This window comes from Bos indicus, chromosome X (genome assembly GCF_029378745.1).
Source record: "Bos indicus isolate NIAB-ARS_2022 breed Sahiwal x Tharparkar chromosome X, NIAB-ARS_B.indTharparkar_mat_pri_1.0, whole genome shotgun sequence".
NCBI lineage: Eukaryota > Metazoa > Chordata > Mammalia > Artiodactyla > Bovidae > Bos > Bos indicus.
In genome coordinates, this window is record NC_091789.1 from 123,010,426 (window position 1) to 123,036,556 (window position 26,131).

At 36.7% G+C, this 26,131-nt stretch overlaps 1 protein-coding gene and 1 non-coding gene across 2 annotated transcripts in view; both read right to left on the bottom strand.

The window, feature by feature from the left end:
- The window catches only part of IL1RAPL1 (interleukin 1 receptor accessory protein like 1), a 701,662-nt gene that overhangs the window by 515,769 nt on the left and 159,762 nt on the right, over positions 1–26,131 (bottom strand). The gene's annotated exons all lie outside the window — the stretch shown is intronic.
- Positions 19,843–19,914, bottom strand: TRNAS-GGA (transfer RNA serine (anticodon GGA)). Its single transcript has one exon. It is a non-coding gene; the product is annotated as a tRNA-Ser (tRNA).

Genomic DNA, 26,131 nt, shown 5'->3' on the forward strand with positions numbered 1-26,131 from the left:
TTGGGAAGATCCCCTGGAGAAGGAAGTGGCAACCCACTCCAGTACTCTTCCCTAGAAAATTCCATGGATGGAGGAGCCTGGTGGGCTATAGTCCATGGGGTCACAAAGAGTCGGACACGACTGAGCGACTTCACTTTACTCATACAGGCCATTACAGAGTGTTCTGTAGAATTCCCTGTCCTATACAGTAGGTCCTTATTAGTTATCTATTTTATATATAGTAGTGTGGGCTTTAAAAAGGTGATTTTAGCCAAAGTGTGGTAACCAGTTTAGACGACATCAATGAATCTGAGTCGTAATAGGAGTTTGTTACAAGGTGGTAGAAATAGAGGTGAGCTGAGGAATTTGAGAACTACTTAGGAAATAAAGTACTAGAAATGGGAGATGAGTCAGAGGGAAAAGAGTGAACATTTAAAGTTCTGATTTCATGTCAGGCATGGTTCTAAAGTCTTCACTAAAATTTTAACTAGTGTAATCATCTCAACCACTCTGAGGATTACTCGTCTTACTAAGGAGGCAATATGCACAGGATGGTTGTGACATCTCCAAGTTCACACAGGGAGTATGTACAGACCTTGAAACTAAGCCCAGACAGTCAGTCTCCAAAGCTGTTAACCACTCCAACATGAACCTTCAGGAAGATACTTTATTTTGTGCTTTCCTAAGCTGGGTGATAAGGAAAGTCATTCCATTCAGAAAATAAATTAAAAAAAAGAAAAGACGATTCTTGTTTAAAGAAGATGAGTTTAGCTTTGACTAGATTAAGGTATCTTTAAAATACTCCAGTACACCAGTGAACACATAGATGTCTTACCCTGAAATTTAACTTCTACACACAGATTTGTAGATGATTCATAGATGACTGTTGAAAGTTCACAGATGACTGTTCAAAGCACAGGTGGAGATCACTTTGCCTAGGAAGAGACTTTTGAACGAAAAGAAAAGGTGGCCAGGATCTAGTCTTGAACAAATCGTACTTTAATGGCCAAGAAGAGAAGTTCAGTTTTCAAAGACAGAAATGAAACAGCTGTCCTCAGAGTAGGAAAAGCATAAAAATGTGGTGTCACAAATGTCAAAGGTAGAAGAGACACTGTCTACAGTGTCAACTGCAGCTGTGAGTCAGGACAAGCTATACTAAAAAGTGGTTGAGATTTGCTAGCATAGCCATTGCTAGTGATACCGGAGAGAGAGTCTTTAGGTGAGTGCTTGGAGAAAAATCAAATGAAGCAGGTGGAGGAATGACTGGGAAATTAAAAGATGACAGTGTATATAGACAAGTCTATCAAGATGGATGGTTATGCAGCCTTATTCATAATAGCCTCCAGGCTGAAACAATGTAAGTTTTCATCAATTGATGAATGTATAAATGAAATGAGGTATATCTATGCAACAGAATAGTATTCAGTCATAAAAGGGAAAAAGTCAGACATTAAGAGCCACATATTATATAAACTCACTTATATGAAATATTCAGAATCGGGAAATCCACAGAAACAGAAATATAAGTGGTTGCCTTGGGCTGGGTAGGAAGGAGAATAGGAAATGACTGTTAATGGGTAAAAGATTTCTTTTGGGGTGATAAAATATTCTGGAATTAGGGGTAATTATCTGCACAATAATGAATACACTAAAAATCACTCAACTGTACACTTTAAAATGATAGCTTCTGGTATATGAATTATATCTCTGTTTTTATAAGACTGGTGTTTGGTTATAAAGGAAATGACAGATATTAGGTTGTGGTTGGAGAGGTATATGCTATTGAGGTATCACCTGTCACATTTCAATAATTGTTGGAAAATAGGTTATATGAATCAAAATTCTTTTTTCCATTATTCTTTTTTTTTTTTTACATCACTATATGATTTACAACCATGAAGGGGCTCTGATAAGGTAGGAATAAAAAGCCTTTACTGAATCACTAATGTAAAATTCAAAGCAGCGTATGAAATCTAACCAATAAATGAACTTGGGGACTTGTGAGGGTGAGACACATCTCAGCAAGATGCTGATGAAGTAACATGCAACAAGAAGTATTCTCTTTCACATGACTAAAGCAGGAATGGGAAAGAGTCCTACATGGGTATATCTTCCCAAAGAGAGGGACCCACAGGACAAACGTGTAATTGGGAAGACTGCACCTCATCCAACTAGTATGTTCTTAGATGCTTCAGTGAAACTCAGATGATACCACATTTGAGAGGTAAAATAGATATTAATTCCAACTCAGCAACAAGGCAACAATTTTGCCTTAAAGAGCTAAAGTCAACTATTTTCTTACAGTGAAAATTAGCTTTATAGTCTTCATTCTGTGGTCTTCCTATCATTAACTGTATTAGTGTTATAGGAGAAATCTACCCTATGTTTTCACTAGATTGAGAAAAACCAATCATTCAGGGAGCTGAGATATGGCATCCATCTTCTGATTAGTAGCAAATAAAATAGTCCTCTTCAATAAAGCAAGGATATTAGGATGTGGTTCTCATAAGCTCTCAAGAGAGTAGAGAGCAGAATATATTTGACCCCATTAACAACTCCTTGTACTTCAACTTTATTACATCAGGATTAGCACTGTGTTTTCCAAGTCGAGTTTGGAAATTGTCATCTATTCAGGCATATATTGGTAATTTAGAGGCAGTTGTGTTTAGGGTAGAAATGCTAGGAAAGGGTCCATACGAGCAATAGAAATGTAGCAACAGAATTTTAACACTGATTTCTATAGGAGCTGTACGGGGCTTCATATTTTTTCCCTTATAACAGAAAATGAAAGGTTGCACGAAATGTATTCAGCCCCTAGCTACAATGTATATGTACATGGGGTGTCCTGGATTTCTTTCATACAGGATGGTGCAATGACCTGTAAAATTCAACTTCATCAGTGCGGACTGGCTCTCTTAGTTTACCCAGCAAAATCAAATTGATGATGCAGCACATTATATGGCTTATTAAACAAACAGAATTGCCATTTTGCTAAACTGCTAAGGTGTAGCATCATATTGTTAAGCAGAATATGAATATGAAATGCTTTAGATCTACTAATAAACCAACACCCTCCCACCAAGGACATGAGCGGATTCAGGCGGACAGGAAGTGAAAATTTGGCCCAAAAACAGAGAGAAAAAGAGAACCACTTTTCTCCCACCACCACAAGGCCATGGCTGAGATGTGTACAATGTTGATGACAGATGCTGTTATCTTTTCAGACAGACTTTCTCTTATTTTTCTCTTCCTTCACCCACCTTTTTTGGGGAGATGCCAGTGCTTTGTGGCTTACAAAGATGCTGCTATCTAGAGGTAACCAGTAGCCAAGAGGAGCGATTTTGTAAAACATTTCTGGGAACCCCTGGTGGGAGTTTAGGAAAGTCCATTTATCTGAGCAGTTCATGTTAGGCAAATTATACAAGAGAAAAAGTTATCTGAGATATTGGAATTTGACTAAATTATTTCTGAACTTGAGGGGAACCACAAATGTGCCCATCTTAATCAAGTATTCTGGCTATGAAATAGCCTATTATTAATCTTGATTTTAAAAGTCACCCTGTGATTAATTGACTTTAGCTCAATAGACACCATATAGTGGTTTCATAATGTCTGCAAAGCAGACAAGAGAAAATGAATTAAAGGTCACTGTGATGAGCCAAGACAGCAGAGTAAAGAAGTGGCTGCCATGCCTATGAGAAATATTTTCCCTAAAACATACTGCAGTCAGTATTGTATCTTTGTTGGTAGAATAAACAATGAATTAATATTTGAGAATTACAGAAGTATCTTAACCCCCTGACTGAACACATTAATATAGACACTTGGCTAAGAGGTCAGTTTGCATTTTTCCTTAAACTTTTGCATATTATTTTTTCCTACTTTGAAGGGAAAAGTAATCAACACTTTCCCTTGGTCAGAAAACAGGTCTCTGAAACATTACTTCTCTCATAAACACAAAATTCCACCATAAGTCAAAATAGAGACAGCAGGATGAACAGTTTCCATGATGAGATTTCAAACACTCTTCATAAACTGCTCATAATTATTCTTAAGAGTATGAAAGGCTAAGGAATTAAGAAATTCTAGTTCTAGTCCATACACTTCTAGTATTTTATTGCACAAATTTCACCTTTTGCAAATTGAGCTTCTTCATGTGAACAACGAGAGGAATGAACTAAGGAGACTCTATGGTACCTTCCAGGTAATAAACAGCTGCTTGGGATGTCTTCTTCCTAGAGCATCCTTATGAAAATGATAATCCTTGAGAAAGCTGATAACTAACCTCATCTTTGGGAAAGGATTTAGTAAGAGCTAGTTCACAGCCAGTCAAGTAGGCACATCAAGAATGAGGCAGACAAGGGCAACCTTGGGAGTTTTGAAAAGTGAGGAAGTAGAAAACGAGTAAAATGGACAACCTCAAAAATTTCCTAGGGTTAGGACTTTCTTTGAATCAAGTAGCTTTCCTTTTTAAACTGTTTGTATCTGACAACAAACTCAACACATATTTTTGGTAAAGTGTCATAATTTAGGAAAAAACAAGGAGGCTGCTTGTAATTTCTTCATCCAGATATGATAATGATGTTAACAACAACATTAATAATCTTAAGTATATCTGACTGTGCCATGGATTGTCCTTGGGCTCTTAACAAGAAAGTCTACTTAACTTGCTATTGCAACTCTGTGAGATGTGTTTACTTATTATTGCTCCCATCTTATAAATGAAGAGATTACTTCATAAACACTTTTATGCAGAACCTAATTTCACTTAATATATCTAAAAATTACCATGTTACAAAAGTATCAAACCCTTAATTCCAGTTTTTTCCTATTGTAAACAATATAAAATCTTCCTCTTAAACACTTAAACACTAACATATATCCCTTTGGGTAAATTGATGCAGTCAACCATTTTTCTTCCCATTGGCTGAGATCTTATCAAACAGAGAATGAGCATTTCCATGGTGCCCAAGCAATGGACTTTTCTAGGATAGGATACTTCTGGTAAGGCAAGTCTTGCCAATGGAAACCCTCACATGTGGGACACATTCTTCCATTCTAGTGTTCATTAATTTATTTGAAAGATTTATTGCCTACTTTGATGTGCCCAGGTAGTGTGACACCACAGTTGACCTCATAGATTTTAAAAATCAGTGGGGAAAGAGAAACTAGAAATTCAACAAGTAAATATTTTAACAGTAATGTTTCAAGTTAGGATCTTGGCCAATGCATAAAGGGCAGGCAGATATTAAATGTTGAAGGAAATTTTATTCAGGTGAAATTTGAACTTTATCCTGAAGTAAATGAAAAGCTGTTAGGAATCTTTCTATAAATCAATGAATTTGGACATAATCAAATAAATGTGCTTATAAACATTTAGGTTTAGATCCGGCCCTCCTTAAATTCATATATTTCTTTTTCTTTTTTAATTGGAGGATAACTACTTCACAGTGTTTTATTAACTTCTTCTGTACAACAACACAAATCAGCCATAACTCTGTGTTTGTGTGTGTGTGTGTGTATCCTCTCCCTCTTGAACCTGGAGACCATGTAAAATCATGCAAATCCTACTACCAATATCCTCAAGGGATATGGATTGAAATTTTCTGTTTCTTACTAGCCCACTTATTAACTACATCCTCCAGGGCAGAGGTTCTGAAGCTTGAATGTAGAAGAGAATCACCTGGAAGGCTTGTTAAACACAAATTGCTGGATGGACCCCAGAGTTTCTGAGTCAGGAAGTCTGGAGTGAGACCTGAGAAGCTGCATCTCTAACAAGTTCTCAGGTGATGCAGAGGTTGCTTGTCTGGGGACCACACTTGGAGGAAAACAGCTCTGGATTAAGTGAAGGTGTTAGTTGTTCAGTCGTGTCTGACTCTTTGCGACCCCATGGACTGTAGCCCACCAGGCTCTTCTGTCCATGGAATTCTCCAGGCAAGAATACTGGAGTGGGTAGCCATTCCCTTCTCCAGGGGATCTTCCCAACCCAGGGATACAACCTGCATCTCCTGCAATGCAGGCAGATTCTTTACCATCTAAGCCATCAGGGAAGCCCACTACTACTCTAGGACAAGGCAATCTGAGTCATATTCTCCTTATTTATAGAGTGGATGTTATAATAATTGACCTGCCTGCCTTGCAGCATTGCTGAGAAGAACAAGTGATAAAATGAGCATGGGAAATGCAAACCCTTGGCAAATGTGAGACGGTATTTGCCGGCAAGTGCTGTAACTCTGAGGGAAATGCTGTCATTGTAAATGGGACAGAGAATCTTTGAGCTTCACAGTGGCCTCCAAGGCTCTGAAGTTCTGCCAGAGATCAGAATTTTGGCACTAATCTTTTTCTATCTTCTATAATTTAAAAAAAAAATGTTTCAGAAATTGTCCAAGTACTAGCAATTGAAACTCACAAGGTATAGTCTGTTTATTTGTATGTTTTGGGGTTTAGTCATAAAGTGCATTCTCATCGTTTCACCTTATCCTGTTTTTGCTGCCAATAGACTTAATACTCGTGGCGGGAGGAGGTTTTAGTTCTTTCCCCTTTTTCTCCTACATTTGTCCATTGCTTCTGCTCAATAAAGAACAGGCTACAGATGATGATAACTAGAAATAGTATTATGGGATAGAATGATTACACCGTGGCTGTTAGGGGACAGTGAGAGTATTCTAACTCTGTCCCTGAGAATGAATTAAATCCAATGTGATCATACATCACCTAATGTGTTGTTCGGGTCTGCTTCTGTCTCTTGCCTAAAACCTGTGTTACAGCTGCCATATAAAATACAGGTTCCCAGATAATACTGAATTCTAGATTTTTTAAAGAGGATATTATTTTATTACAAGTGTCTGCCAAATATTTCATCAGACATACTAAAACCAGTATTCATCATTTATCTTAAATCATTTATTCAGGCATAATACCCTGGTATTTTTCTTTGCAAAATCTGGCAATCCTAGCTGTGCCCTATTAGTAATGAGATGGTAACTGTCTGAGAAATGTGTGTATAGAGAGATAAACATTCATCTACAAGCCCAGGATGAACATGTTGGTAGAAGTTCAATCACAATCACACAAAAAGCAGGCCCAACCCCAGAACAATCAAACCAGAATATTTGGAAATGCGACCAAGTATTGATAGTTTTAGAGTTCCACAGATGATATAATAAGCAGTTAAGAATGAGAATTATTGAATTAAAACAAGAAACATATCAGTGGTTCTTATTTGTGGTTGCCTGTTAGAATAGACTGGCAACTATTAAAAGTCCCAAAGTTCAGGGTGCACCCCAGGCCCATTAAATTTGATTCCTTCTGGACAGAACCCAGACATTAACTGGTTGTTAAAGTCCCCAGGTGATTCCGATGTACAGTCAAGGATGGAACTTTTATATTTAGTCAGTCAACCTGGCATATTCTCATGAGAGTGAAGTGTCTAGAAGTATTAGAAGAGCATCATAAACATTTACAAATTTTTGCATATAGTGTGTGTGAGCGTGCTCAGTCATTTCAGTCGTGTCTGACTCTTTGCAACCCTATGGACTGTAGCCCACCACGTTCCTCAGTCCCTGGGATTCTCCAGGCAAGAATATTGGAGTGGGTTGCCATGCCCTCCTCTAGGAGAATCTTCCTGACCCAGGGATCGAACGTACATCTCCTGTGTCTCCTGCACTGGCAGGCAGATTCCTAACTGTTGAGCCACCAGGGAATATAAAATTCTGATTTTTCTAAATTTCAAAATTAAAAATATATTCCTAGTTACTTTTATATTTTAACTAGATTTTTATTCTTTTTTGTCAACAAAGTAAAGAAGTTTGAAAACATACAATTTTGTAGTATTCCTTGCCGCTCTTATGCAGCAATCCCTGAGACATTACCAATAAAATAATGCTTACTGCTAAAATAGCTCTTTATCTTATCTTCCCAGTAACATCCCAGTTCACAACCCAAGGAGGCACCATTTACACAGAATATCATGTGAATGGGATGTGCCAGAATTTTGATACTTGGTGATCCTGTATCTACTCCACTAACAATTTAGTTCTTCTAAGACAAAGACTATGATTGGGGCATTTTTAAGTGTCATGGTAAATGGGTTGAACATGGGTCCATAATATAAATTCAATTATTATTTGAACATGAGGCATGAAGAACATAGAAAATAAGTATATAAAAAATATCAAAATTAGAGAGTAAAAGCAGTTTTACCATTACAAATAAATTAAATTATCAACATTTCGTGGGACAAGAATTTGGGAAGAAATTGGCTGGGCAGCTGTCCCTCAGCACCTCTCGTCTCATGGGACTGCTGTCAATCACCAGGTGGGGTTGCAGTTATTCAAGGGCTGGATTGGGCTGGATATCCAAGGTGACTCACTCACAGGACTGGTACTTGGTGCTGGCTGTTGGCTGGTGCTGTGAAATGCAGTGGCCACTTGTGGCCTCCCCAAATGGTAGTCTCAGGGTAGTTTTATACATGGTAATTGGTTTCCCCAGAGTACACATCCCAAGAGAACCAGGTAGAAACTAAATAGCCTTTTATAAAGTAGCCTTAGAAGTTATATAGTGTTATTATTATTGATTAGAGCAACCACAAGCCTGCTCAGACTCCACATCTTGATGGAAGGTATGTCAAATAATTTTGGAGTAATGATTATAACTATACTAATATTTAATTTAAGCCTTTCATTAAATTCAATTAAAATTTCCTCCACAATGAGTAGTTAAGTTATTCTCAAGCAAGTCCATTTTTATAGCTCCAATTAAGCCCAGAAACAGAGGTCCAAAAAGAAAAACTTCAAATCCTGACTTATTTGAAACCTAAAGATATTGTAGGATCTCTAGGCAGCCATAGACTGTCCCTAATTGGGTTTGTTTCTGCAAGTATTTTCATATGTACTCAAATGAGTAAAGCACAAAATGAGAAGTTAGAAAGTTCAACTATATCACTTTTAAAGGCGTTCCTTTTTTCTGGAATTCACCAGTATTTCACATAAAAAATTATCTTTTTCCTAAATCTACATCAACCAATATTGTATGCATTATGAAGGCTAAATGGCTGCTAATATATTCCTTTTCATAAAGCATGTGGTATTCCTTTATTATTTCTTGTGTGAATCTCTCTATGCATTTGTTAAGAAATAAAATGGTAGATACATTTTAATTATTTGAATTGCCTCTAAAACACCTATTTTTCTATGCACAGGCCACTATGGTAGTTAAAATTTTTAACATTACCAAAATGAAACACGTCTATTTCCAAAACACCATCTTAATCCACATGGCTGAATATTTTATTTTATGCAGGTCATCTACAATGAAGTGAAATGCCAAACTTAATATTAAATGTCAAGCTCCAACGCGATCTTCTCGTGATACTCACGGGAAAGACCTTTGATTTATCCTAGGACTGTTAGATCAATTGTGCCCCAAATACCAACAGACACACATACACATGGCTGTAGAGAAACAATTCATTTTCTCTGTTCTGGGGAATCTCCTGTGAGATGATTCAAGGCCATATATCACATAGCTAAGGAAGAATTTTGAGGCCAAACTAACCGGGAGGATAGAAACTGAAGGGAAGGCAGTCAGTACCCATCGTGGCTGGACTTCACCAGTTGGGTGTGCTTCACTTGGCCTGGAACTGTCAACCCAAACTGCAATTACTGACCTTGCTAGAGGCTGTGGCTCCCTGGAGGCAGCAGAGACAGAGGGAATGATGGATGCTTCATGGTGTTTTCTCCAAACAGGAGGAATAATTATGAAGTACTCATGCTGTCACAGACCACAGTGCTGGGTCTCAGGAGGATCATAAGATTAAAATCGGCAGATTTTGGAATGAAAATAGGTTCAGTGAGAGTTCACTTCAAGTTCTCATTAAAATTTTTATAAGAGAGAAGGAAATGCACATGCCTTTATCACAGAGCAATTATAACTTATAAGCTAGTGAGAATGCTTGGTGACAAGCAGTAAGAAAGAATTCCCCAAGCAATATTTTATTTCACTGAGCTGTTTTTCCCTTCAAAACTATGAATATAGTTTCTCTATAAAAAGTTTCATTTTGTGGGTCATAAACAGAACTATACAATTTTGCAATATGCACGCCTACAAAAAAGATGCCTTACTTATATGCACTAACTCTCTTATAATGCACTTACATGCACTATTTTATATTTGAGATATTCTAAAAATCTTTGTGATGAAGTTTTATCAACAGCTTTTTTTTTAATACAAAAATTGTCTTTTAAACTAAAATATATCTTCCAATAACAACAGTCTATAGCTTCTGGACAGCATTTCTGAGGTGTGATTTACATACAGTAAAATTCACCATTTTAAGCGTTCAGTTCAATGAGTTTTAGTAAAGTTATACATCTAGGCAGCCATTACCATAACCCAATTTTAGAACACTTCCATCACCCCAGAAAGTTTCCTCATACCCACTTGTAGCCAATCTCCGCTCCTACCCCTGGGCCAGAGGCACCCATTGATCTGGTTGGTCTCTGCTGTTTTAGTTTTTTCTTTTCTGAATATTTTATATAAACAAAATTATACAATATGTAGTCTTTTGTGACTGGATTATTTCAACTCAGCATTATCTTCTTGAAGATTCATTTATGTTAAGACATGTATCAGCAGTTTATACTTTTTTATGGAGTATCATTCTATTGTGTACTTATACTGTATTTCATTTATTCACTCACTAGTTAATGAAAGTATAAAGAATCTACAGTTTGTGGCTGCTCTGAATAATTTAAGTCTGAACAATTAAGTACCAGTGTTCGTATAGACATGTTTCCATGTATCTTGAGTGGATATCTAAGTGTGGAGCTGCTGAGTTTTATAATAAATGTACATTTCAAAGTGGCTATGTGTGTGTGCTGGTGTGTGCTAAGTCAATTCAGTCATGTCTGACTCGGTGTGACCCTATAGACTGTAGCCCAGCATGCTCCTCTGTCCATACGATTCTCCAGGCAAGAATATTGGAGTGGTTTGTCATGCTCTCCTCCAGGCAGTCTTCCCGACCCAGGGATCGAACCTGCATCTCTTATGTCTCCTGCTGGTTTACATTTGTGCCAGCAATGTATGAGGACATTAGCTTCTCTATCAATTTGCCCATACTTAGTGCTGTCACTGTTTTGGATGCTAGCCACTGTAGTGGGCGTGATGTGATATTTCAATATGATTTTAATTTGTATTTCCCTAATGACTAATGCTGTTGAATATCTTTTCATGTGCTTATTGGCCATTGGTAGATCTTCACTAGCGAAGTGACTGTTCGGATATTTTGCCTATTTTTATGTTGTGTATTCTTATTATCAAGCTGCATACATTTTCTATGTTCAATTGCACTCATCTTACATGCTAGTAATGCTCAAAATTCTCCAAGCCAGGCTTCAGCAATATGTGAACCGTGAACTTCTGGGTGTTCAAGCTGGTTTTAGAAAAGGCAGAGGAACCAAAGATCAAATTGCCAACATCCGCTGGATGATGGAAAAAGCAAGAGAGTTCCAGAAAAACATCTATTTCTGCTTTATTGATATGCCAAAGCCTTTGACTGTGTGGATCACAATAAACTGTGGAAAATTCTGAAAGAGATGGGAATACCAGACCACCTGACCTGCCTCTTGAGAAACCTATATGTAGGTCAGGAAGCAACAGTTAGAACTGGACATGGAACAACAGACTGGTTCCAAATAGGGAAAGGAGTACGTCAAGGCTGTATATTGTCACCCTGTTTGTTTAACTTATATGCCGAGTACATCATGAGAAACGCTGGACTGGAAGAAGCACAAGCTGGAATCAAGATTGCCAGGAGAAATAGCAATAACCTCAGATATGCAGAAGACACCACCCTTATGGCAGAAAGTGAAGAGGAACTAAAAAGCCTCTTGATGAAAGTGAAAGAGGAGAGTGAAAAAGTTGGCTTAAAGCTCAACATTCAGAAAATGAAGATCATGGCGTCTGGTCCCATCACTTCATGGCAGATAGATGGGGAAACAGTGGAAATAGTGTCAGACTTTATTTTTGGGGGCTCCAAAATCACTGCAGATGGTGATTGCAGCCATGAAATTAAAAGATGCTTACTCCTTGGAAGGAAAGTTATGACCAACCTAGATAGCATATTCAAAAGCAGAGACATTACTTTGCCAACAAAGGTCCGTCTAGTCAAGGCTATGGTTTTTCCAGTGGTCATGTATGGATGTGAGAGTTGGACTGTGAAGAAAGCTGAGCCCTGAAGAATTGATGCTTTTGAACTGTGGTGTTGGAGAAGACTCTTGAGAATCCCTTGGACTGCAAGGAGATTCAACCAGTCCATTCTGAAGGAGATCAGCCCTGGGATTTCTTTGGAAGGAATGATGCTAAAGCTGAAACTCCAGTACTTTGGCCACCTCATGCGAAGAGTTGACTCATTGGAAAAGACTCTGATGCTGGGAGGGATTGGGGGCAGGAGGAAAAGGGGACGACAGAGGATGAGATGGCTGGATGGCATCACTGACTCGATGGATGTGAGTCTGAGTGAACACCGGGAGTTGGTGATGTACAGGGAGGCCTGGTGTGCTGCGATTCATGGGGTTGCAAAGAGTTGGACACGACTGAGTGACTGAACTGAACTGAACTGAGATAAAAGTCATTTATCTTATATATAATTTGCACATACTTTTTTCAAGTCTGTACCTTAGTTTTTCATTGCCTTAAAGATATCTTTTGAAGAACAAAAGAGTTTAATGTGCATGAAATTTAATTTATTAATATTTTATTATAATGTTCACGCTTTTAGTATGAAAAGAACTTTTGGTCTCTCCCAAGGTCACAGAGATTATCTGCTATGTTTTTTTCTAGACATTTATAGTTTCATCTCTTATCTCTAGTATTTTTTATAAAGATTTATTCTATTTTTCACAGGCAAGACTGATATTTCTAGCTGGTATGCAAAGAGTTATTCATGTCTGGCAACTGGTTTGATGGATCAGTGACCAGACAGTATCAGCTGTAAATTATGTTAAATATAAATTCTAATTCTCTGTAATAGTTTTTGATAAGTCACACACTTGATTTAGTATATATATAGGTGGGGATACATCAAATGTCTATAATTCTTACTCTTTAGTTTAAGAAAAAAGAGCTAAAGAATGGCATATCTCAGGATTCAGGTCTGTGGTATGGGTGATTTTTCAGAGGAGAAAAGAGTAAACAGAAATGGGACATGGCATGTATTTGACAGAGTGGGACACAGTAGCCGTGGGGAGAATTTGCCCAACCACAGGCTTGGTGGTCATGAATCCATATGATGGGTCATTACAACACTGCCCTCCAAATATGAATGTTTCTAATGAGATTTGGGAGATAGTGAAGGTCAGGGAATCCTGGTGTGCTACAGTCCATGGAGTCACAAAGAGCCGGACACAGCTGAGCAACCGACCACCACCAACAACGAGAGTTGAGACAGAAATCTACAAGGCCCGAGATGCAATAGGGTCTGGGTAGGGAGTTACAAACTCATGTCAGGGGAGTTGACTTGACCAACTTGAAAGTTTATAGAGGCAACTTACAAGACTACAAGGTCTGGAAACAGTGGACCTCGGGAATCTAGGCAAGTTTTTGTCTCTAGGAGATGGCTTAGCCAGAGGACAGGATTCAAAGAAGACAGATGTTTCATTGAGAACTTTTCTAGAAATAGGAACTGAGCAGAAACAGGACTGCTGCATATAGTGGCACTAAAGCTTGGGAGTAATTTAAATTCCCAGTTGTTAATCATTAAAATGTTACAGTTCACTTTAACAGCTCTTATTTCCAAACTGTCTTGCCCCAATAAGCAGGGCCCTCATTATCTCCCTTTGAAGCTATTATGATAGTCTTCTAATGTGTCCTTTTGTGCACAGTCCTTCACTTCTCTAATGCACTCTGTATACCATTTGTAGATGGACTATCTTCAAGTTTGTTTTCTATAAAGATCCCTTTGTAATATAAAATAGTTAATAACTTGCTACTGCATATCAAATTAGGTATAAATTCCTCATAGTAACACTGAACACTGTCAAAAATGAGCGAATCTACATTTGAACTTCTCTATAGAGTTATTCCTTATATAGAGTCTACATTTCTTCCGTAATAGACCACTTGGTATTCATGACAATTCTGCGTCTCATACTCTGCACATTCCTTCCACTAGAAATCACAATCTCAGCTCACCAAAATCCTCCCAGCCTTCAAGCTTGTCCCAAATGCTCCCTCTTCAATGAAACACTTTTCAGTCTCCTGAAATGGAAACCGTACTTTCCTCCTTTCAACTTTTCTGCTGTCTAGATCAGTGGTGAACAAACTGTGGCCCACAGGCCAAATCAGTCTCATTGTGTCTTATTGGAATCCAGCCCTGCTCATCCTGCTTGTTGTCTGCATCAACTTTCATGCTGCCGTGGCTTGAAGTTGAGTAGTTTTGATAGAGACAGCATGGCTCACAAAGTCAAACACATTTACTATGTGGCCTTTCATATTAAAAGTTTTCTGACCCAGGATCTAGATGATGTTGATCAGGGAAATACCAATGTTTTATAACTAATTGTCCTAATTAAAGAAAATATATAAAATACAGATTTTTGTAATATAATATCACCATCATATAATCACCAACTAGTGCTTAATTCAATGTTATTTGATATGGTCCAAGGATCCATTTGAACACAGTGTGTATGTATGTGTGTGTAATCTGACTACTCAAGTAGTACAATCCCTTTTGTACACATTCTTCTATTGATCTGGCAGTAATCCATACTTCAGGGTGTTGAATTAATTATTCAAATATGTTACTTAACTTACTACAATAAAATATTTATGGCGCATGACTGAACTTTTCAGAACAGAGGCATATAAAAACTGGCATAAATTGCATAATAAAATTTTATTTTAATGGAATGATTTGGGCTCAAGATTCTTCCATAAATCAATTTTTTCAATGTACTTTCCAGTGTTATTAGAAAATAGTTTACTCTATGTAAATAATGATCAAAATATGCACATGTGTAAATGTTCTTTCGTTCTCCTTAACTAATCAAAACAAGACAATAAAAGGTCAATAAAAAGTAGGTGGTATTAAAGCTTTAGAAACATTGGAGACTTCTGTAAGAGACAGGCCCCCTTGCAATCTCTGCTGCCATGACTGGACTGTATTTGGTTGTTGTTGCTACTGTATCCTCCACACCTAGTACAGCTGACAGCATTTGGTAGTGGCTCAATACATATTTATTTTTTTAAACAAATGAATGATTCATTTCTCCATTTTTCTGTTCTATGACTTGGGCAAATTTCTGGTGGAACACTTCCCAGTAAACAACTTTCCTTTAACCAAAAGTCTTAGAGCATATTCAATCGCACGCCACCCAACTGAATAGCATCAATATAAATTTTCTAGGTATTAGCCATGACTACTAGCACCCCGTCTCCCTGCATTCCTGCCCCAGCAAATTTGCCCTGACTTGGGCAATGATGAGAAACCAAATACCATTTAGCTCTTTCATTTCCTAAAGCTGAGCTTCTGAAAAGCAAGATGTGCCACTTCAAAAAACTGTAATAAAATATTTTGACCAAAATCCACTTAAAGTAGATGTTGTAACATATATTAACTCCAGGTTTATAAGAAAACATTTTCTTTCTTCCTTTGGGGGTAGGGTAACTGTGGGCTTCTGTACATAGGAAATTTTGTTTCCATAATTTTAAAAAACTGGTCAGAAAGGAAAGAAATACCTTGGTTGTTTGTTTTCTTTTTTAATTTTATTTTTAATTGGAAGATAAATACTTTACAATATTGAGATGGCTTCTGCTGTTTATCAACATGAATCTGCCATAAGTATACATATGTTTTCTATTAATTTTCACAAAACAAGTAAATTCCAATTTCCAGTGTTCCAATGCTTTTAAAGGGCTAAATACATTTCATTTCATGTCTGATCTAAAATTTTGCAAAGGCTCATTATCACCCAGTGAGGGGTATCAGTGTTTTGTTCTAGACACACAGTCATCAATGACGTGAATAATTAGAGAGGGAAAGAGTGATGACTCAGGATTTTCTTTAACATTTTTTCTCTCATAATTTTCACGTTTTTAATTAAATTAAAAGGAGAAATGAAGTTACTTTTAAATAGGAAATTAAATGAAGAACCCCATGGCAATGCAATAGAAATGTGTTTTTTTTCTTAATTAAAAAGACAAATGCTGTGCAATATGAAAATATAAGGGACTCAAGTGTGAACTCACATTTTGCATTTGTGATAACACTGCATAAACACTTAAGTAAATTAATATTGTGCTATATTTTATTTATATTAACCCTTATCCAGATTTCTGGGGTAGGGTCAATTTTAAATATGCTCCTCCAAATACCATGGGACTTTTATATTTATCTGATGCTCAAGAGTAAAGTCTTTCAAGGTAAAAGTTCTTCTGTCTCCACACTTTTAAATAATTAAAAATTATCACTCTGCTTCTTTTCCTTTTAGAAAAATCATTGAAGTCTTTATTATAATGTGAGATAAAAAAATGTTCTCCTGCAATATTTAAGTAGCACTCAAAGCTTAAGAAATACTTTTAGTCATTCAAGAGATAACGGTTGGGATTCTGTTTGGATGAAAACAGGAATCAAGAAAATTTATCAAAAAGGGAAAGTCTATAAAATCTTTTATTTAAAAATATTGCAGAGAAAAGAGATATGTAAAAAATGTCATTAGCTGTGGGTCTGTATCTCTGGTCAATGCCATCTATAGTTGGATTTTATGGCTTTTCATTGAACAGAAGTAAATTTTCTGAGCATTCACCATAATTTAGATGTCAGGATCTCCCTCTCTGTTGCTGCCTTCCTCTTTCACACCAAAAAGATGGAATTATCCATTTCCTGCTTTTGCCTGCAGGTATTCATTTACTATGCATGACAGGTTATTGTTGCTTTAAAGGGGAAACATGAAAGATTGTTGAGTAAGAGAGAAGGGAGCCTTACATATTCTCACCAATTTGGTGATGGCATCTTTCAATGATTTTCTAGCCCTGTTTATCATAATCTTTCATTCCCCGTGGTTTTGCTGATTACTGAACAACTTCACCTCTTAATTCTCCTATTTTCTCCTACACTTCAGAATTTTTTCCTAGTTACTTTCCTGGTTTATTATCCTTCTGTTGGTATGAATGTATACTTTGATGCCTGTCTGTTCAGTTTTGGAGAAGATTCTTGAGAGTCCCTTGGACTACAACGAGCCAACCAGTCCATCCTAAAGGAGATCAGTCCTGGGTGTTCATTGGAAGGACTGATGTTGAAGCTGAAACTCCAATACTTTGGCCACTTGATGTGAAGAGCTGACTCATTTGAAAAGACTCTGATGCTGGGAAAGATTGAGGCAGGAGGAGAAGGGGACGACAGAGGATGAGATAGTTGGATGGCATCACCGACTCGATGGACATGAGTTTGGGTAGACTCCGGGAGTTGGTGATGGAAAGGGAGGCCTGGCGTGCTGCGGTTCATGGGGTTGCAAAGAGTTGGACACGACTGAACGACTGAACTGAACTGAACTGTTCAGTTTTAACCTATCTTTTTCTGACATGTGCCAAACACCCCTGTTCTAATTAAAAAATGCTCACCATTCCCAACTACCAATCCACTTGGTGGCCAACTGTGAGATTCAGTGAGGGACAGGCTAATTCTCATGCCTATCCAAAAGTATGTTCACCATACTACCAGCTCTATCTCTAATGCTGCTACTTTCCAACCTGGGTAGACATACTACAATGTGAAGGTTTCAGGAAGTACACAAACATAGATATATTTAAGGGAATCCATGTCCAGATCTTTGCCTTTGGAATATATCTAAAATTGATCTGATAATATGCCTGTGATCAGCCTTTCATCTTTCCTAATCATCCTCCTCTGAATTTAAAACAGAAAGTTCACAGAAATAAACCCATGTATATATGGTTGTGGTTTAGTTGCTAAGTCATGTCTGACTCTTGAAACCCCATGGACTGTAGCCCACCAGGCTCCTCTGTCCATGGGATTCTCCAGGCAAAAGTACTGGAGTGTATTGCCATTTCCTTCTCCAGGGGATCTTCCCGACCCAGGAATCATACCCGAGTCTCCTGCATTGCAGACAGATTCTTTACCAACTGAGCTATGATATGGTCGATTAATATTTGACAAGGGAGCCAAGAATACGCAGTGGGGGAAGATAATCTCGTCAATAAATTGTGTTGGGAAAATTGGATATTCTCATGCCAAGGAATGAAACTTGACCCCTATCTTACACACCATTTACAAAAATTAATTCAAAATGGGTATTGCTCCAAGGAGAGAAACCCTCTGGGACATCAAACAAAGGAATTATTAGAGAATGCATTGGTCCTTTGAAAGATTTCATTAAGAGCATCTCTTAAAGAAATATTAAAAGGAATAGACCCGTATTTTATCTGAGAAACAAACTTTGGGAAAAGTTCTCTATCTCAGATTATCTTATTTTAGGACATTTTCCATAAATCAAATGAGTAAGATATCCAGCTTCTAACTTTCAACAAGAATGTATTTATAGCATATATATGATACAAAGGAGCTTATGTTCTTTGCAGCTCTTTAAGTACATGATGAAATGTTTTATATTTAAAATGTGAAAGATTACACAGTTTTTCCAAATTCCTTTAGAGTTATTTGAGAGAAACAATTTGAAGACCACTAAAACTTCTCAGCCACAACTGCACAAAAGAATCACGTGAGCTGCTTTTTTTAAAAAAATACAGGTGTTCAGGTACCACTGTGGACTCTCTTAAGCTAGGATCTGGGTCTGAGGATAAAATTTTCTAAAAGCTCCCCCAGGTGATTCTCCCTTACAGTCAGGGCTGAGAACTACTGCATTGTGATCTGCTACTGAGGATGATCTTATAGTCATTTTGAAGTCAACAATCCTAATATTTATCCCCATGTAATTCTGTGGCTGCCGTAATTAATAAGAATTGTTGCCTTGGTAACTACTAACGTTGAAACTAGACTACAAAACACGATAACCTAAAAATCCAATTATTTATGTTTCTTGGATTTTTTCCCCCTAATCAATGACTTCTTAGAGTATAAGCAAAAGGTCACATATCTGTAAATCAAAAGTATATTTTACTTGACATATAGGCATGTGAACTAAAAGTATCTTTTATCTCCTCTCTTTAAAGTAATAGTAATAAAGACTATATGCAGGCAGGGTAAACCATTCTTTTTTTGTTTTGTTTCATTGATTTATTTTTCTATTGATTTCTTTTGTCTTTATTTTTTAACTTTACAATATTGTATTGGTTTTGCCATATATCAACATGAATCCACCACAGGTATACACGTGTTCCCCATCCTGAACCCTCCTCCCTCCTCCCTCCCCGTACCATCCCTCTAGATCATCTCAGTGCACCAGCCCCAAGCATCCAGCATCATGCATCGAACCTGTACTGGCGACTCATTTCATATATGATATTATACATGGTTCAATGCCATTCTCCCAAATCATCCCACCCTCTCCCTCTCCCACAGAGTCCAAAAGACTGTTCTATACATCAGTGTCTCTTTTGCTGTCTCATATACAGGATTATTGTTACCATCTTTCTAAATTCCAATATATATGCGTCGGACTTACTTCACTCTGTATAATAGGCTCCAGTTTCATCCACCTCATTCGAACTGATTCAAATATATTCTTTTTGATGGCTGAGTAATACTCCATTGTGTATATATACCACGGTTTTCTTATCCATTCATCTTTGTGACCCCATGGACTGTAGCCTACCAAGCTCCTCCCTCCATGGGATTCTCCAAGCAAGAGTACTGGAGTGGGTTGCCATTTCCTTCTCCAGGGGATCTTCCCAACCCAGGGATCGAACCTGGGTCTCCCACATTCCAGGCAGATGCTTTAACCTCTGAGCCACCAGGGAAGCCCTTATAGCATTTATATTGTATCCAGCTTCTCATTATGTAGGGAAAAAAAGAATCTGTGTAAACTCTCAAAGGGACAAATTCCACAGCTTTATAAGGGTAAATTTGCAGACCCACTGTGGGGAGTGGCATGGTAGTTCTTTATTTGTAATTGTTATTTCCACTTAATTTAATAGGCACTTGTTAGAATGGGTTCATCCTAAGTTTTTGCTGGCAATGTAAAGCTTGTTACTTTCAAAAATATTTATCCAGCATCTATCCTGGGCTCAGGACTGTTGTAGGAGCTTATGATACAGCTGAGAATGAAACAAACAAAAATCCCTTATGGACCTTGGAGAAAATGGTCCCTACCCTAAAGCATCTTCAAACGAAATGTTAAGAAAGCTAGACTATCCATGTTTGATATTGCTAACTAAAATTTCTGGAATTGCTTGATAAGTCACAAAAATCTTGCCCAGCCCTATTAATTGTCTTTGAGATAATTAAATAAAAGATAGGTACAATCCCTGGTGGGCTTCCCAGGTGGCTCAGCGGCAAAGAATCTGCATGCCAATGCAGGAAGATGCAGGTTCGGTCCTTGGGTCCAGAAGATTCCCTGGAGAAGGAAATGGCAACCCACTCCAATATTCTTGCCTGGGAAATTCCATGGACGGAGAAGCCTGGAGGGCTACAGTCCATGGGGTCACAGAGTCAGACACAACTGAGCATGCATGCATATCCCCTGGCACTAGCTTCAAGGAAACTGCCATTCCAGAGGGATGTTTTCCCAGTGGCTTGTTGTAGTATACTTCCTACACATGAGTGACTGCACTGGAGGGGGCGCATTTTCTATCCCAACATTTTACTGCCTAAACCTTAGTAAGAATCAGCTCTGGAAAATTCATCTGAAACCGACAGATGTAATTGGAGAAGAGAGACAACTTCTTAAGTGAAGCAAATTACACGTTTCCTACAGTTTAAGATTTAAAATAGTAAAAGTAATGACACTTTATTTATATGATAGCTTCACTCTTTTAGAGATGGAGTTTTCAGACACTTGATGAGATCAGTTTGTTATCCTGGTTTCAAAACACCTAGGTTATTTGTAATTACTTGATAGTTCTTATTTTGTCACCTTGACTTTCATTAACTACATACCTTTTTCCATGACAAGTATTTCTCTTTTCAGAAACATTAATCCATATCCTGATATGCATAGTAAGCCTTAGAACAATACTGCATTGAAACTTGTATTCTTTCCTTATTAAAATAAATTACAGAACTGATGGAAAATATCATATTTACTAAGTTTACTTTCCACTCTAATTTTAAATTAATTTTCTTTTTCTGTTCAGGCACCAAATACCCTTTTGTTCTGAATAATGACAAGCAAAATGAGTACTGATATAAATGTGGGAGCACTGTTTTCACAAATACATAACAGCAATGTCTCTGCCTTTGTCTCTGTCTCTCTAGACAGAGAGACAGGCAGACAGACTTAAGCAGAGGTAGACATCAGTTCAAATTCTTAAATAAGAACAAATGACTCCTTAGACATTAATTCATTCTATATCCCAGATCACTATAAAACTATGATTAAAATATTTTAAAAACGTCTACTAGTTCTTTTTTCCTATTAGGCATCCAGTCCAGTGTTAGTCACTCAGTCGTGTCTGATTCTTTGCGACCCCATGGACTGTGGCCTTTCAGGCTCCTCTGTTTTCCATTTTATATCTAAACAAAATTTCCCCATCTTTTTGCATTTACCTCCTTTGAACTTGACTGTTTCTTACCGATTATTTTTTTTTTTTAGAGTTTCTTCTTTTTTTCAATTAATTATTTTGACTGGAGGATAATTATGTTACAATATTGTGATGGTTTTTGCCATATATCAACATGAATTGACCACACGTATACATGTGTACCAAATGCCATTATGATTCTTTTAAGAAAAATACCAAGCGATTAGCATGTAATTTGCTATTATTCTCAAATATTGGAACCTTAATCTTATATAAAAAGTGGTAAATAAACATTCAGAGATTATTTTACAAGTTGATTTGACATAATTTAGGAGCTCTTTTATGAGAATTGTTCACAGATTCTATTTAAGGCACTGACAAGCATGAATATATTTAAGGAGATTTTGAAAATGAAGATGCCACTTCATTTTAATGATTTTCCCTTGAATTAAATATTAATATAAAATAACTTCTGCAAAAAGTATAAAATATAGAAATGTTCAATATTTCTTAAAAATTTGAATAATTTGATATATATTTAGCTATTTGAGGCTTAAAGTTACATGTACATCCATTATAATTTCATATAAATTTCAAAAATTAATAAAATTTCATATATAAAAAAATTTAGATCAGGGTCAGCAAACTGGCTTATGGGAAAAATCTAGCTCCTTCCTTATTTTTATAAATTAAGCTTTACTGGAACACAGCCATGATCATTTGATTACATATTGTCTGTGGTTGGTTTCATGTCTCAACAGCAGAGATGAGTAGTTGTGACAGAGACCACTTGGCTTGCAAAGCTTAAAATATTTACTCTACCCTTTTGCAGAAAAAGTTTGCCCACCCCTCTATTATAATAGATACTTGAAAATACATGCATGTTTATATGTGTGTGTCTCCTGTCCTGGTGTCTTTAAAACCCATCGTATCCTCTAAACACACTGCAGCCATTTCAGCACTTACTAGATGGTAAAGTATTGAAATTTTTTACTCCAACATTAGCTAAGTGTTCCTAATTGATAACATATCTTCCCATTATGCTAAAAGGACTTAGATTTGTCAAGTGAAGCCCTCATTAGAAAGCCTGAAATTTGGAAAATCTCCTTCCTACCTTGACACTTTCTAACCAGTTTGCATTTCCCAAGTCATTAAGGTTATGATAATAAAATTGCTGCTATTGTCAAGGAAGTAGAAATTGGAAAGCTAAGAAGCATACCAGCTGTCAAGAGAACTCCCTTAATATAGCTTTCTTCTACCGGCTCTTTTCTCCTTTCATTTCCTTGTTATTTCATTCCTCTTTTTTTTCCTTTGAGTCAACTAAATATGCTCTTATTTTCAGTAGGAAGAACACTGGTATATAACTACAGTGTCTTATGAGATAAGATTACTTTATTCCTTATATTCTGTATGTGTGCATGTGTGTTGTACACATAAATTAGTCTTGTTTAAAACAAGCTTTGTTTATTAGTCGACACTGCAAAATGTTTCTTCACTATTAAGGAGAGATTCTGGGATGAAAGGGACACATTACTACTAGCACCTCACACAGAGCCCAATTTAGATTTAGCAAGATGTGTTTTGACTGTCCAGATACAGTTTGTGTCCCCAACTTCCCAAAGTTCATCTGATGAAGTCTTTACCCATCATGTGATGGTATTTGGAGGTGGAGCCTTTGGGAGATTATTAGGTTTAGATGAAGTCATGAAGACAGGGCCCTCACGATGAGATTAGGGTCCTTATTAAAAGAGGAAGAAACATCAGAGTTCTCCCTCTCTGACATGTGAGGGCGCATCATGTCAGGAAGTGTGGGTGCTTTGCACTAGGAACCAAAATCTGCCAGCACCTTGATGGTGAACATCCCAGACTCCAGAATGATGAGAAATAAATGTTTGTTGTTTAAAGCACCCTTCCTATGGAATTTTTCATTTGTAGTTCTTCTTAGCTAAAATTTACATATGGTACTATGTAAGTTTAAAGTTCACAATATGTTGATATATTTACATATTGCAATGATTACCACCATAGCTTTAGCTAACATCTCTAACACATCACTTAATTATTACTTCTTTTTTGCAGTTAGAACATTTAAAACCTAGTCTCTTAGCAACTTTCAGGTATATAATACAGTATCGTTGACTATAATCACTATATTATATCATATTATATCTATATTAAATCTCCAGAAATTATTCATCTTGTAGTTGCAAGTTTGTATCTTTGAACATCTCCCTAATTCCCCTAGCCTCTGGTAATGAACATTCTACTCTCTATTTCTGCCAGTTAGGTTTAATTTCCATATATAAGTGGTATTTTACAATATTTTTCCTTCTCTGGCTTACCTCACAAGCATAATGCCCTCAAGGTCTATCCATGTTGTCACAAATTGCAAGATTTCCTTTTTCTTGTGGGGGAATAAATAGTCCATTGTGTATGTGTACATGATATACACACACACACATATATATCTCCTGTTAGAATGGCTACCATCAATACGTATCCCTCCCTCTTGAACCTCTCTCCCCATCCCATCTCTCTAGGTTGTCACAGAGCACTAGCCTTGAGTACCCTGCACCATACAGCAACTTCCCACTGATTCTTTATTTTCCACATGGTAATATATTTGTCTCAATGCCATGTTGATGTATGACAAAATCAATCACAATTTTGTAAAGTAACTATCCTCTAATTAAAAATAAAATAAAATTTTAAAAATGACTGTTATCAAGAAGATAGACAGCAAGTGTTGGTGAGAAGTTGGAGGTATCAGGTAATCAAAAAGATATCTGCATTCTCATATTTTTTGCAGTATTCATAAGAGCCAAGATAAAGAAACACTCTGTGTCCATCAATGGATAAATGGATAAAGAAGAAGTGGTATATACATACTACATTAGTTGTAACAGCCTGAGCTGAAACAACTGCAAATGAAAAATTCTATACCTAGTATATAGTACTGCTTGGCAAATGTTAACTAATTCCCTCTGAGAAGTGAAATAATAATTTAATTATTTTTAATTTCTCAACTACCCACTGCATAGTTTTCTTCTTTTTTTTTGCTTTCGCTTCCATGACTCTTGCTTCTGTATTTTGTTTGTCCATGAGTCTCAGTAAATATTAACATATATTTAAAATTATTTTGACTCTAATTCTTCACATTTTTGACTAGTCCAATCAATAGATTTGTACTGGCTGGTGATAAAACTGAGAATCTTTGCTACACTCAGTCTCCATAATATGGACATAGAATTTAGAAGTATTGTTTTCCTAGAAAAAGGTCTAAAACAATTTAATATTTGAGAATAATTTTGCCTTAAGATTATTTATAGATTTTTGCAGGGAGAATGGGAACACATTTAAATAACATTGAATTTCACGGCACTAATAGTTTAATAGTTCAGGCTTTCACTTTTCTCCGACTTCAATTTCACCCCTGTCACAGTTTATTTCAGAGAAATCTTTCTAAAATTAAGTGTTTAAGCAAAATTTCAGTGGTTCCCCATAACCAACAGGATAAACTCTCAATGTTTCTCATGACCTGGTTTTACTCCGACTCTCCACTCAACCTCCAGAATTAACTTCTGTGAACCTTGGCTTCAACCAACCTGTCCCACTACTGAACTTCAAATGCATTAGTTACACCTCAGAAACCTTGCTCATAAAGTCTTTTCTGCCCAGACCACTCTGCTATACTTTATATATATAAACTCAGTGCTCATGGAAGTCCCATCAATGTCTTTCATTAATGAATGGACTTATTATTTACACCACCAACATTTGCTCTTAGTCATCATTCATTTATTGTGCAATGGATATTGAGTGACTCCAGAATATAACAATATATACAATGAGATATATATATATATATATATATATATATGCTTTCTATCACTGAGTAGGTAAGAGATGAGAAAGTCAACAGTTTTATCGCCAGATGATACCTCCTATAACCGAATTGCAGAATTGCATTATTGGAGCTTAAAGGAAGAGCTTTTCTGTGTTAAACTATTCTAAGTATGGACATTTTAAGTGACAAAATGTTATAAGAGCTCTTGTTCATAACTGCTGTAGTAAAGTCCATGAGACAAGATACCTGCCTTTCATTGAATTCTGCAGTAAAACAAGTAATGCTAAAGCAAAGCTCTGTAACCTATGGTCATTGTCCAGCCTTTAATATCAATGCTTCAAATGCCAAATTACTCTAGATGGATAATTACAAAAACATCTTATTGTGAAAAGTGCTTCTAGGATAGTTATAAAATATATATATATACAATTATAAACTTCATGCATAAACACTGAGAATCATGTCCTTGTTTTGAGGAAGTACATTATTTTGATTCCTTTCAGAAGGCAATTAATGAAACATTCCTTTTAAAATATGTGTTTCACATAATTGCCTCAATATGAAACTGTGAAAGGCAGCTTCACAATGAAAACTAATCAGGTAGAAATTCGGCTTTTATAGTCAAGATGAAGCATCTATTTGGGGAAT